The sequence below is a fragment of the Cucurbita pepo genome, chromosome 6 (genome assembly GCF_057944985.1).
Source record: "Cucurbita pepo subsp. pepo isolate OVF chromosome 6, ASM5794498v1, whole genome shotgun sequence".
Taxonomy (NCBI): domain Eukaryota; kingdom Viridiplantae; phylum Streptophyta; class Magnoliopsida; order Cucurbitales; family Cucurbitaceae; genus Cucurbita; species Cucurbita pepo.
The window spans coordinates 11,694,955-11,709,077 of NC_141803.1; the positions used below are offsets into that span (position 1 = coordinate 11,694,955).

Consider the following 14,123-nt stretch of genomic DNA (forward strand, 5'->3'; position numbering starts at 1 on the left):
CAATAGTAGGAAGGGTATTGGGAAGGCCAATCCATTTATTCAGGTGAACTAGATCATAAGGATAAGGAAAGACTCTATAATAAGCTCCTACAAGAGAATGGGAACAAAAGGGCCGAGCTAGGGGACCACTATAAGAAGAAGATTGACTTCCTGTCGAATAGAGAAGCTAACTGAGCAGGGCGCAAGCGATCGACTAATCAAGGAGCTATCCGGTCGCTGATAGCGGAGTTTCACCGTAGAGTTGCACCGCTTGTGGAAGAAGAAACTGAGCTCCAAGAGCACACTACTGGAAGAAAGAGCACCGAAAGCTATACCATTCAGTCTGCTCTTCTTGTTCGTTGAGTTTGGTTTCATGTTCACTGGTCAGGATAAGCAGGCGGGGTTGACTCATGTGCGAACTCAGACCAAGGTTTCCATCTTCTTCCGTACCTCGGAGGGGAATTGAATTGAAATTGATCATTGCTTCTATTAGTCCCGGGACTTGAGAACCAAGGTATCGAACCAATATACCTCTACTCTAATCCGCCGATGTATTGATGCCCTAGGGACCTTGGCACAAACCTGTTGAACAAAGAAAGTCCTATTCAATTCTATTCGACACGAGCTAACAAACCAAACCATAGGCTGCTGTCTAGCCTTGTATAGGCTGTCCTTGTATTCTACCCCGCTAACTCAATCCATCCAATACCAATAGTAGTAAACCAATCTCTCTTCCGCGAATCCTGCTTTTTTACAGGTTGATACCATACCACAAAGAGTATTCGGTAGCAAATCATACTCATAAAAAGAGAGTACAAATCTCAACTAACTTGAACTGGCGACTGAATAGATGTCTCATCATTCTATGCCGTTGCGTAATAGAAAAGGATACCACCTAGGCTTTTAGCTGCATCAGATGCTGAAGCTGCCTCGGATGTTTTGGTCACTTAACCCTTTTTCTTTCTTGTCAAAAATGGCTCATTGGGAGGAGCGCTTGGGTATGCAAGAAGGGCAGATGGTTATCTTATATGGAATCTTGTCAATAATTGTCTGAAGTAAGCAAAGCAACCTCTACTCGTGCACGGGATTCGTAGTAAGGTCAAGGACTAAGTCTATGATATGAACCAAGAGACATCAATCATACAATATACTTCAATGAAGTTGTGAAGAAAAGGTTGTCAAAATTATCAAAAAGATGTTTCAATTCATGCTACATTGAAGAAGAATGAAGTTTGATTGTTGTAAATTTTGGGTGGGTTACAATTTAGAGTAATTTAGAGTTATTGTATTTTAAGACTTGTTATTTAATTTCGGTTACATTTACATAATGGCTAATTATGGTCATAAAGTAGGAATGTTACAACTCTTGGAATACCTTTAGTAGTTTCATTTTTGAGGCTATATAAAGCCATGTATGTTGTATTTGTAAGGTAGACTTGGAAAATATAGAAAGAAGCATTTGTGCTCTTCTTTAGCCAATGGCTAAGTTTCTTTGCAATTCTATGTAGTTTAGATTGCATGTAGAATCATTCAAGCTCGACATGATCAATCTTGCTTGTGGAGTGATTCGAATCTCAAACAAGTGTTTGAGATATTTGATCAACAAGAGTCATTCAAGCTAGACATGATCGATCTTGCTTGTGGAGTGATTCGAATCTCAAACAATGTTCTTGCCTTGAGATATTCGATCAACAAGGTAATCCGAATCTTATTCCCCTTGTAGTTGATTCCTTATCTTATCATTTGGTATCAGAGCTTCAGGCTCAAGATCGGATATATGTTTCCTTTGCGTTTCTTTTCAATTTGTTTTTTTTTTATCTTTTTAGTTTTTAATCGATCCAAAATAAAAAAAATCTAATCTGGGCTCTACTAAAAAAAAATTTGAGAGGTAAGAATGAAAGCTTCATTTGTGTAAAAGAGTGTTGTGAGGTCCGTCGTATTTCCATAACTTATTTTTTGCAGCAAAGTTACACAAATAGATTCGAGGACGAATCCTCTTGAAGAAGTGGAGAATGATATGAACCAAGAGACATCAATCATACAATATACTTCAATGAAGTTGTGAAGAAAAGGTTGTCAAAATTATCAAAAAGATGTTTCAATTCATGCTACATTGAAGAAGAATGAAGTTTGATTGTTGTAAATTTTGGGTGGGTTACAATTTAGAGTAATTTAGAGTTATTGTATTTTAAGACTTGTTATTTAATTTCGGTTACATTTACATAATGGCTAATTATGGTCATAAAGTAGGAATGTTACAACTCTTGGAATACCTTTAGTAGTTTCATTTTTGAGGCTATATAAAGCCATGTATGTTGTATTTGTAAGGTAGACTTGGAAAATATAGAAAGAAGCATTTGTGCTCTTCTTTAGCCAATGGCTAAGTTTCTTTGCAATTCTATGTAGTTTAGATTGCATGTAGAATCATTCAAGCTCGACATGATCAATCTTGCTTGTGGAGTGATTCGAATCTCAAACAAGTGTTTGAGATATTTGATCAACAAGAGTCATTCAAGCTAGACATGATCGATCTTGCTTGTGGAGTGATTCGAATCTCAAACAATGTTCTTGCCTTGAGATATTCGATCAACAAGGTAATCCGAATCTTATTCCCCTTGTAGTTGATTCCTTATCTTATCAGTCTAAGTCGCGATCTTTGCGTGCTGTGATCGAATAACTCAGTCCGGAACTATTCGCTTTATAGCTTGCCAGCTTTGACGCTTTCCTTGTTCCTACTTCCTTGGGTTTTCTAAGAAGAAGGTACTTTTAGGCGGCAGATTCTTTTGCTTCTCCTAAGATCTCAGGGGTTATTACGCAATCCAGCGAAGAAGTCAGATGTATACCTAGATTAGTCCACTGAAGGAAAGAAATTTGACCGACGCACAGGCGCTAATAATCATTACAGAACAGGAACTCTAACTCATCAAGAATAAAAAGGAGTAGGATGACGCTCCAACAGAAGGAGTTTATCCAGAGGTTTCAATAAACTAACCCCTTTTCTTTATCTTTATAAAGGAGTCCAGCTATAGGGTGTAGGGTGAAATCCACTTCCTCAGCTCAACTAGCTAAGCTATCATAAACCTCAGCACAACTATTTGAATCGACATCAACCTGAAGAAAAGGGACGGGGACAAGGAATGCCCTGTCTGTGAGGGAGTCAATGTAGACTGTTTGCGACGTGAATCGAGGATCTTTCGCCTAGGACACTAATTCCACTGCATATGAGGGAGGTTTGTGCAAGTGAAGATTTCGTAATAGTTGAGAAGTGGACAAAACACCATTGGCAATAGTGAGCTCTTTCTAATTCTCCGGATAGGAAATAGAAATTCAGACATTTGCCGACAAAGAGTATAGTTAATGAACGAGAAGCAGGGATTGAAGAAATGCCGTGTATGTGATCTAATCACCTGCAAGCGCTGGAAGAAATTACAGCATTTATTTATCAGTCGGCAGGCGAAACGGAAGTTGTCGATTGATGAGATTGCGCTAGTAGTTGAGGATTGGAAATCTAAGGCACCCGCGCATCTAACTCGGGATCGGATCGGTGTTTCGAATAGGGAGGTTCAGCCTGGTAGACCTCAGAGAGAAAGAGATATGGGATCCCACCCTTTTCTCTCCTTGATCTATTCTTGCTTGTCCTTGAGTTCAAGTAGCTATGAGCTAGAGTTGCTATGAGTTAGTGAGCTATGGCTGCTATTGAGCGAGATCTATTGAGTTAAGGAACTTAAGAGTCTGGCTCCACTTGAGCTCTGTTTCAAACAAACCCTAGTCAAACCTATTTAGGGAGTTTCGGGTTTCGGATTTAGTGGTTTATACCTCTGACGAACCCGGGTGGAATTTCAACAAGGGATTCCCTAACTGATTCTTTCTACTATACTAGTCTTTCTTCTTTTCTTTCAAAACCCGGACTAAAAGAGGCCTTCTATTCATTGCTTGAGAAAGTTCTCTCTTCTTCAGCTCCCGATATCCTTCGATATCCTTGCTTTGCTACTCTTCCTCCTTGAGACACAGAGATTAGATACTTGGCATACGAGCCGGTTTCGATTAAAAGAGTGGGATTCTAGCTGCTTTCCTTTGACTAGGCCCTTGAAAGATAGCCGGCCCAGGAGGTCGATGGTCTGCATTGGATTGAAGAATTCCCCTCTTTCTATTGAATATTGAATAAAGGGATAGATCATATCTGAATAGGTAGTGAGCCAGCGAAAGTTGCAGGCTGGATGCCTATTTCAAGAAGTGTAGTTGCAGATGCTCCTGAGTCGCCCATCCTATTTTCTTCTCTTTCTTTTAGCTACAACCGACAGCATTCAATCGATTGGCTTTTGCAGGGGTCGGGCCTGGGCTCAGTGATCGATCTAAGGGAGGGAAGAGACTTTTCCTTCTTTGGCCTTTTGGGATCTCCATCCTTGACTATAGTCAATAGAGATGGATCAACTCAGGATTGAACTAGATTGGGCAATTTGATCTATAAGAGATCCTCATGGGTAGGACGTCAAAAGTCTCCTTAAAGCGGCCTATTCAAAGAAGATAATGGGCGCACTCGACGACAAGGGCAGATCCTTTAGCTCGAGACCTAAGCTGATTGAAAGTTGACAATGAATGAGCTAACAGTTGAGCTAATCTTTCTCTACATCGGCCCATATTCTATATTAAGAAGAATCTCTAGCTTTCTCTTTTGATTTGCAATTTTGAGAGGCCGGTTCCTTACCGGGCCTGTGAGAGAGAAGGAGTAGGGGTAGAATCTTCAGGGCCTTACGTCACCTGATGGACCTGTTGAACTGATCTTGATGATCAGGCAGAAGCAGGGGTTCGGGGGGCAGAAGATGTTCAAAAGTTGCGGGCAGGCTGCAACTAATCATATGCTCATAATGGGACGCCCACCATACTGAACTTTAAAAGCCTCGCTTGAAGAAGGGTCCATTGGCGCGCGAACCATCTCAAAGCTTGCCAGTCTCTCTCTCAACAGTAGTGGAATTGCCTTTGGTACTATCTGACTCTAATGTTCTAACTCAGATCGAAGTCAAGCCTCTTGCATAAAGTCCACCCTTCTTGCTCGCGTTCACCTATAAGAGTTGGGACTTGATGAACGAAGGAAGAAGCTGATTATGGTATAGGTATAGGCAGAAGCTTAAGAGAATGTTAGAGGCGAGGTCAGAATGTTTGGACCACCTTTTTCTTGTTAGCGAACGTTTTCTTCTATTTCATTTCTATTCGTAAGGACGACGGTGAGTGAGGAATACGTGGTTTATGGGGCGCCCTCTTCGATTAGTTGAAAAAAAAGGCTTAGGCACCGTCCTACCCAGTTCGGGAAGACCGACTGCCCTAGACAACTTTTGAACGAAATGAAATCAATCAGATCAAATATCCACAGCTTGACGTCTGAGTCCATCAATCAAAGAAGAAGAAGCTTGATCGGTCTTGTCCCAGGGGTTCTGGAATCAATAGAAAGAAGAAATAATCTAAGAAGGGATCGTAGTTAATTCAATTGAAAGAATCACGACGCGGGATCTTAGTTGAAGAAATTTGATTAGGTTCAGATTCGGGGATGGAGGATCCGAAGGAGGCTTAAGAAGTCAAAAGCTAGCCATCCGAGAAGGGAAATGAGTAGAGAAGTCAATCCACGAGATCCCGTTTTGCCACCTCAAAAAATGGAGTTGAAGGAAATTCGGACAGCGTCAATTCAGTTTGGTTTGACAGCTGCTTAACCAAAAGGGGGCGGTCTTGCGCTTCTATAGGATCTTGTGGGAGAGCTCTGATAGTGGAATTCATTTCTCTCGTCAGGTTATTAAATCCTTGGCGAAGAGTCAAACTCCTAAAAGGAAAGGGATACTAGCACGTTAGTCGGAAGAGTCAAGCGAATTTATGTTCCGACAAAAGAAAGAAGGGAAGTGTTACGACAGTTGGAAGAAAAGGTTGATCCATAGCAAGCACCCGCACTAGGCCCGGTCACATCGATCTCTCATTCATCTTGGGATCAACAGACTAGGTCGTCGATGGTTAACAGAAGACTTCTCAGGCAGGATTGAGCAAGCAATTGGATATAAAGAAATCACACTATATCTCTATCTCTTCGTGGTACTCCCCCGAAAGAAAGGTCTCGGGTACAATTTTAGCCGCATCTATAGCACCCAGAATACGAATAGAGGAGTCCAGTTAAACAAACCAGCCACTGGTGGCATTCCTTCTCTAAAGCACAAAGGAAGAGAAAGCCTTACTCCGACCGACCGACCCCCTGTACCGAACACTTTCATAGGCAAATTAGCCTCTACCTCTCTTTGTTTACGGCCTGCTTCAAGCATAACCATGGATTGATTAGAAAGCAACTATTTTATACAAACCTGTAGCTGATGAATCGATGTCCTCTTACAGTAACTACAGTAGCACCTCTCCTATCCTAACTCTTTGCTCTTGTAGTCGAGAAGGAAAGTCAGTACTTCAGTCTTTCAACAGGTAGATCTTGACTCCAGGGAAGGAGCGAAGCTGTGAAACCGACGGAGGAGGTGAAGAAGCGAAGCTGTGAGACCGAGTTTACGAGGCGAATAAGCGAAGCTGCGAGACCGACAGGGAAAGGAGTCCACTCATCGAAAGGTTTGATTTCTCCCTTAGTGCTTTTGAATATAGGAAATCTATAAATCTGGCTAACTTCAGGCGGGGAGCCCCTCAATATAGAGCAAGTAAGCCTAAGTAGGGACGAGCTTAGACTAAGAAAGTCGTTGGAGGTTGGCAAAAGAATCGATTCATCGGTATTCGGGCTTTATCGCTAAAGCGAATACCTTCATCTAAGAAGATAGACGTTATCATCCTTAATTAAATCAGTCATTCATAAGTACTGGAATAGCTGCTTATGAGAAGACTATAAGGAACGGAACCCAGTGAAAGCTACAAGGCGTTTACTCTCTATCTAAGTAAGGGTATCACCAATAGCAGGCAGGATCGACCCAAGGAGTACCCATCTTTGAATGAAGATCTTTTTCAGGTCTTCTCTGACTCTACCTACGATAGTTACTGAGCTGCTGCTATTCCTTTCTTCCCTTGATTGGACAAATCCAGGTAGTTGGGTGATATGAATCCAACAACTGATCACGTGCATGTACCTGAAGGACCGATTACAAGAAGCAAGGTTAAGAAGATTCAAGAGGCCTATACATTGCATCTTCAAAAGCTAGCTAGTGTATCGGTTGAAACAAAGACTTTTGAGCCCAAAAATCTTTATAGCATTAGCATATCAAATCAAGAAGATAATGGAGTGGCTGATATTGGAAAGTAATTAGAAGACTTGCCTTTGGTAGTTGAATTACCAATTAAGGAAATTATTAATGCCTTATTTGCTTCATTTTATATTTAATAGCATTTATTAATCGTTTGTATGAATTGCCTTATATTCTTCAATTTGTATTTAATAGCATTTATTAGCATTTATTAGTGGTTGGTGGCTGAACCTTATTTTATTAGGGTTATCTTCTGAGCCTATTTAAAGGCATGTAATATTCATGTTTGGGGGATTTTTGTTGAATACAGAAAAAACCTTTGTGTTTTCTTAATACCTTTTTGGTGTTATTCTTTTTCAAATCTTGCTTTAGGTTTGATGTTTAAACCGATTCATTGAATTAGTTTTGATCAAGCTAATTCTGGAGTGAATTGTCTTGGTATCTAAGAGTGACCATCATAGATTTCAAGTTCGATCTAAGAGTCATTCATCTTCTAACCAGCTCTTGGTTGGAATCAATCCGTTAAGTTAGCTTTCTCTGTGAGCGTTTTGCAAGGATTCTAGAAGGACCTCTAGCTTTGCAAATTTCAGCATTGTAGGCGCTTATCATTGGGCCTCGTGGAGTGGGGAGAAGTTGTTTCGTGTGAGTACCTTATCTATATCTATTTTACCGGATCTGGAAATGAGTTGACAAAAAGAAGAGTGGATATCCGGCTGCCGGCAATCCTCAATTGATTCGGATTTACGAACACAGAAGAGAAGACATGAGGAATAATAAAAGCATCGAGCAAGCAAGCAAGAAAGCAAGAGCTGGGCCTAAGGTACAGTCATAAGTAGGGGGAATACACTGATAAGCGGGCTTGTGTCCGCCTTTCCATTCATTTCCTTCTCCACAATGAGATAGGGCGAAGTGCCTGTCTTTTCTTGTCGATCTGCTAACTGGAAGTAGGTTCTTTAATTGGAACCCTGTGGCAGTTCTTCCCCTTTCTTTTGGAAGCTGCTCAATGGGCACGTTCACTTTACGGAAATGTCAGTGTCTCATCGCAAGGCTCATTTATAGTTGTCATACACATACATAGGGCTAGCTGACAGAGAGACAGCTTTCTCTGATCAAGGGAGCACAAGGGTCCTGGTACTACCCCGGTGCGATGAATCCTGAATGCAAGGAGAATCACCTACAGGCCTAAACGACGAGCAAACATTCAAACGGGAGAGCAAGGGAGAGGTGCAGGACAGGAGTGAAAGAAGGTGAATGAGGTTACAGTGAAAGAAAAGAAAAGAGAACGAATGAATAGAATATGCTTTACCCAGTCCCGGAATAGTGAAAGAGTGAAAGAAGGATCAGATCAAGAGAAAGAATGAATAAGGATAGGTTGGTTGAGTCTCATTCATAAGTCGTGTTTACAGTTGAATGAAGAGAGAGTTGAGGAGAAGAGAAAGAGAAAGAAGGAATCTTTCGTCTTTCCTTACAGTTAAGTCGAATTGATTCTTCGATAGTCTTTCCTTCTACTTATTAATTACATCGGCCCATTTGACCGGTATTTTATCCCGAAAAAGAGGGGAAAGATAGACTTTTATACCTCAAAATACGGGAAAGATAGACTTTGATCTAGTTTTTTTCGTGTTTACAGTTGAGTTACCGAGGGAAATAGGGGTAAAGATACACTTTTATACCCTAAAATACGGGAAAGATAGAATTTCTTTTCTTTCAGCCGAAGCTATTAAGGGAAAAAGGTCTTACGAACTTTTACAGTTACATTGGATAGAAAATAATTTATTGAAGCTCCCGCTATTAAGGGAAAACCGCTTTTAATGTTTTACCCCTATGGTGGATAGAATTTCTTTTCTTTCAGCCGAAGCTGTTAGGGAAAAAGGTCTTTTAATGTTTTACCCCTATGCTAGATAGAAAAGGTTTTCTCTTTCGTCTTTCCTTCCAGTTCACTCTCATTCATCGATAGTGTCGTCTCCCTTCATTCAAAGACTGTAATATCGGTTCCGGTTCAGGTTTTCTCTTTCGTCTTTCCTGACAGTGAACTCGACTGTAAACTAATGTTTCGGCTTTCCTTAATAATGAATTACCTTGACTCTCTTTTATCCCTCAAAATAGGGTAAAGATAGACTTTTTCATCCTCAAAATAAGGGAGAGATAGAATGAATTTCTTGTTGGTCGGTCCGTCAGAGTTCAATCAGGTTCAGGAGAAAGAATCTTGTCTGTCTTGCTTCAGTCTTTCAATTCTCTTTTCTTTACTATCCTATAAAGGTGATTGAGCTTAGCTTCTCTTTCTTTCTCGTCAGGTTACGGTTCAGGGCAAGGAGTGAAAGAAGGTTCATCAGTCATAGTCCAAGAGTTTACTGTAATAACAAACAAGAAAGGTAATCTCGGTTCAGTAGCTCAGGGAATATTGGTTCAGCGGAGTGAAGCTCGTAAACAACTCTTGAGTCTTGTTTACATTGAAGGGAAAGAAAAGCAAAGCAAAGATTCTTCACCGAGGTTACAGTTTAAGAAGGGAAAGAAAAGAGAAGAGACTGAGTGTTTGAGTTCAATCTGGTAGAGGAGGAGAAAGAATCAATCAATAGGTGAATGAGCTTTCCCTTGTAAAAGAGTGAAATGCCCTAAAAAATAGGGAAAGGAGTTCGTTCACTCTCATTCATCTTTCATTTGAGAATAGAATAGGAACAGGATCATGACTCTTTCAGCAACTTGACTCTCCCTTCTTTGTTTACGAGCCGAATGAGCGAAGCTAGCAGTGAGACGAGAAGACGAGAGAAGAGGATTTAATTGACTCAACAACTGTAAAGGACAGAAGATAAGATGCTTTGTTTACTGTTCTTCCATCAGGGACAGGTTCCTTCTTTCATTCATTTACTAGACTGTAAAGTGAAGGTCAGGTCATATCGGACAAAGAAGAAGAAATGAAATAAATAGTCCTCTTTAACCTTTCAATCACATCACAATCAGGTAATTAAGGTGAAGGAGCTTCTTTCTTCTAGCTTGACCTTGTTCTTCAAGAAGAATAGTACGGGAATAGCCGTTCAGGGTGTCGGTTTCGGCTTTCTCTTTGTCTTTATACCGATTGTATAGGTTCAGGGTAGAATGAATAAGGTAAATGGAGAATGAAAAGGTAAATAGGTAAAGGGAAGGGAATATCATCAAAGGAAGAAGACGAGTTTACAGTCTTTCAATAAATGAGTGAATGAACAGTTAAGAAGGAATCAGAGAAGGAATCTTGAGTTCAGTCTTTACTTACGGGAGAGTAAAACAGGGAAAGAAGGGACAAGTGATTAAGTGCAGGAGCCGGAGTTCAGTTCGTGAAGTAGTTCAGTCTCATTCAGGTTATTGTTTCTTACTTACAGGCAGGAGAGTCAAATAAAAGAAAGAGTGTTGGAATCATCCTACAGTTTACAGAGTTCAATAAGGGGGGAAGGGAATATCATCAAAGGAGAAAGAATCAATCAATAGTTCACTCTCAGGAATCCTTCGTTGAGTATTGAAAGCGGAATCAAAGGAAAGCTAAGCGAACAGACCGAGTGAAATCAGGCAAAGGTTTAAGGTTTTCTCTTTCGTCTTGACTTCATTACCTAGTAGTTCAATCAAATAGTTCAACCCGAGTTGTAGAGGTTCAGGATAATTAATAGGAGTAAGTGGCTCGACTGTTCAAGGGAATGAATCTTGCTTTCGGCTTTCTTCTTTGGTTACAGGTTACATCTGGTGATTGATAAAGGTAAAGAAAGGATAGGTTCAGGTTTGAGCTTTCTTCGTTTACAGTTACAGTGAAAAAAGAAATGGGTTCTGGTTCCGGATTGAATCTGAATTTACTCGACTGTATAGGAATATCTGATTAGATTCTTCTTCTTTCATTCACTGTTAAGTAGCTGATCTTTCTTTCATTTGTTGAGTCTTTCACTCACTAGGGGGGTTGAACTATTCTTTCACAAGGTAAATAGGTGTTTGGTTTGATTCTTTCTCTTCTCTTTCTTTCTCTATCTAAAGAGGTTCGTTCCGGTCAGGTAATAAAGTATAAGGTTCAGTCGCTTCTCTTTCTTTCTCTTCGTTTACCAAGCGAGATTTTGACTAACTTCTGTTAAACCAAGATAGATATTCTTGACCTTTGCTTTCATTAGCTTTCTTCCTGGGACAATCAGTTTAGCCATTCCTATCTCAAGTCCGGGAGGATTCCGCCTCTTCAAACAAAGGAAGAAACTCAGATTTATGATCCAACTCCCCCTTATTGTCTTGAGCCCTAGCACCACCCTTATTGCCAAAATCTCCCTATCATACTGCGGTTATATCAACCACTCACCTCCTATCTATCCTACTCCTACTCCTCCACCCTCACCTAAAATCTGCCAAAGTCAGCCAGCCTTCTTACTTCTTAGCCATGGAATCCAAAAGCTTGTGAGGTACCTTCCTTAGGTTGTTCTTTGACTTTACCTCTCTTTCCCATCCCATCAAGCCTCTTCAAGGAAGCTAGCTCAAGACCCTCTGGCGGATCAAGACGACTGACTGACCAAAGGGGGCGAAAGTATGGATTACCCGCCTTTGATCAAAGAAAACTATACCTGCTGAAGAATGGGATAGAGATTGACCAGCACAAAAGCCATCTCTATCAATCTACGCTCATTGATGAGCCGGCGACATAGAAAAGAAAGTTTACCGATTCATTCCCCCTTTTTCACTGAAAAGTCAAAAAGAGAGAGAACCTTGGGAAGTTTAATAGGGTGGGATCGAGGATGGAATCGAATAGCGAATACACTTGCGGTTAAGACAGGTCCTGCATCTCCTACCTAATGCAATTGACCGACCCGGCATCTCTTTCGTTCAATAATGCCTTCGTTCGCTTCCCTTCCAGACGCTATTTACCAATAAGAATAGGAAAGACTACTTGAATTGAACTCAACCTTGAAAAAGAAAGGTGGTAGGCCGACGTTGAATGCTGAAACTTGGCCACTGAAGAAGGCGAAGACTGGGCAAAGACTAGGTAGGCCCACTTACTTACTGCTTACTGCCATGGTTTAAGCTTTAGGCTCCATAGACGGAACTTGTTTTTAGGTATTAGGGAGGTAGGGACACTACTCAGCACCTAAGGTGGGTGGGGTTCAATGCCTAAGAAAAACGGCCAAAAGAGATGATGTGGAAAGAAAGAACACATGCATAGAGATTTCGTCTGTCGGAGGTTCGAGAATCTATGAAAGGACATCTAAGGCTAAGTTAAGGAAGAATGAAAGGAAGTCCATTACTGAGAAGGTGATCTCGTCTTGCTTGCTGTGAGAGAGGAAGCTTCCGGACCACCTTTTCCAGCCAGATAGCGAGCGATCACTCAGCAATTCACACTAAGAGAGGCCGGGAATGAGTACCTATCCCTTACGGGAATCGAACCCGTGTCTTCGACATGAAAAGACGATGTCCTAACCACTGGACGAAAGGGACCAAAAAGCCATTCTTCATATACCTAAGCTCCGAGAATAGAAGTGGTTCGTTTTCTTTCTATACATAAGCAATTCGACGATTTCGTTTGTCTTTATGTTGTCGATTTCTGATGTTCATTCGATTCGGCGGGTCGTCCCGCCCTTCCTACGGGTTCCCCCACCGACCCAGTGACACACCAACCACGCCCCTTCCCTTTCTCCGATCATCAAGCCGACTTCTCCCTTGACTTTGTCTTTCATCCTCCGTTCATCCTATACAAATAGTTAATTAAGTGAGGCCCCGTTCTTTCTATTCTAATTCAAAAAAGAAAAGAGGGGCCGTTTGAAGGAAGGCCTATGCTAAAGTCAGAAAGATAGTTAAGGTGGTTACTCAGGTCAGCTGGTTAAGGAAAGAAAGCTCAATCGCTTAGCCGTTAATTAATTAATAAGTAGGTAGTAGGTAGTGAGGCGTCGGTACGGAGTTGCGTCAGCTGTAGATATAGACTAGGGTAAGGGACAGACTGAATCTCTTCTTCTATTCTCTTTCTTGACTTACACCTTAGACTTCCGCTGAGTCTAACCAGTCTCAGGTGCGGAGCCTTCCACTGTGGACCGAGACTAGGCAAAGGTAGAACACCAAACTTCGCTGACTTTCTCATAAACCTTGATTTCGCTAAGCTCAATAAGAACCCGGAATAGCTACAATGGGTTTGTTTGTGCTCCGCTTCCAAAGTCAGTCGTCTTTGCCCAAGTATGAACTGCGGACGACTCTCCTGTGGTTCCATTCCTTCTTACTTGACTTCTGCGGCAACCCAACCCGAATGGGAAGAAGAAAGAGGGTCAGCAGCGGTCCACTTTGTACATTTGCTGAGGCAGACCCTTTGTATAGGGCATTTTCGAAAAGGGAAGGGAACAACTCACCGAAAGAGGCTGGCAGTAGGAATGAAGGAGGCGGGAAGCTACCGCTTGACGAATGCAAGCAACTCCTTTCCTTTACAGCGTACCCCGTGAAATAAGAACAAAAGGTTGATGGATGAAGTAATGGGAGTGAGAAATGATTACGGTTGCGGAAACCGGAGAAAGTAGGGAACCGTCGGTGACTTTTTGAATCAAAGTAGGGACGAGCCGAGTACTACGACTACAGGGGGGGAAGCTTTGCTTCTACGACAGCTTTCTTCCTCCTCGCTTCTTTTCTTTCTGGCGACTAGCTTCTCAAGTGGGTGGCTCTTGGTAAGCAAGCTACCTTCAGCATCGGTCAAATCCCTATCAATAATAGGCCGGAATGAATGGTGGGGAAGGATGCCCTAACGAGACTCTGAGTCAAGCCTTAGCCTATCTCTATAGTCAGGGGCCTTTTCTTCAAATATCCCATCAAAAAGGGGCTGAAAAGCTTTGAGTTTAGGGGTGGTTTGGAACCCTATACAAACAAGAGGCTAGCGCGCAATGGCTTTCTCTGATAGGGGAGGGGCTCGCTTCTTCCCGCTTGCTGCTTTTCATTTTTTGATAGGAGTAGGTATGCTCGTCAAAGCCGTAG

At 41.6% G+C, this 14,123-nt stretch overlaps 1 non-coding gene across 1 annotated transcript; it reads right to left on the bottom strand.

Moving 5' to 3' along the window:
• Positions 1-12,539: 12,539 nt before the first annotated feature.
• TRNAE-UUC (transfer RNA glutamic acid (anticodon UUC)) lies at positions 12,540-12,611 on the bottom strand. The gene has a single exon. It is a non-coding gene; the product is annotated as a tRNA-Glu (tRNA).
• Positions 12,612-14,123: the final 1,512 nt, after the last annotated feature.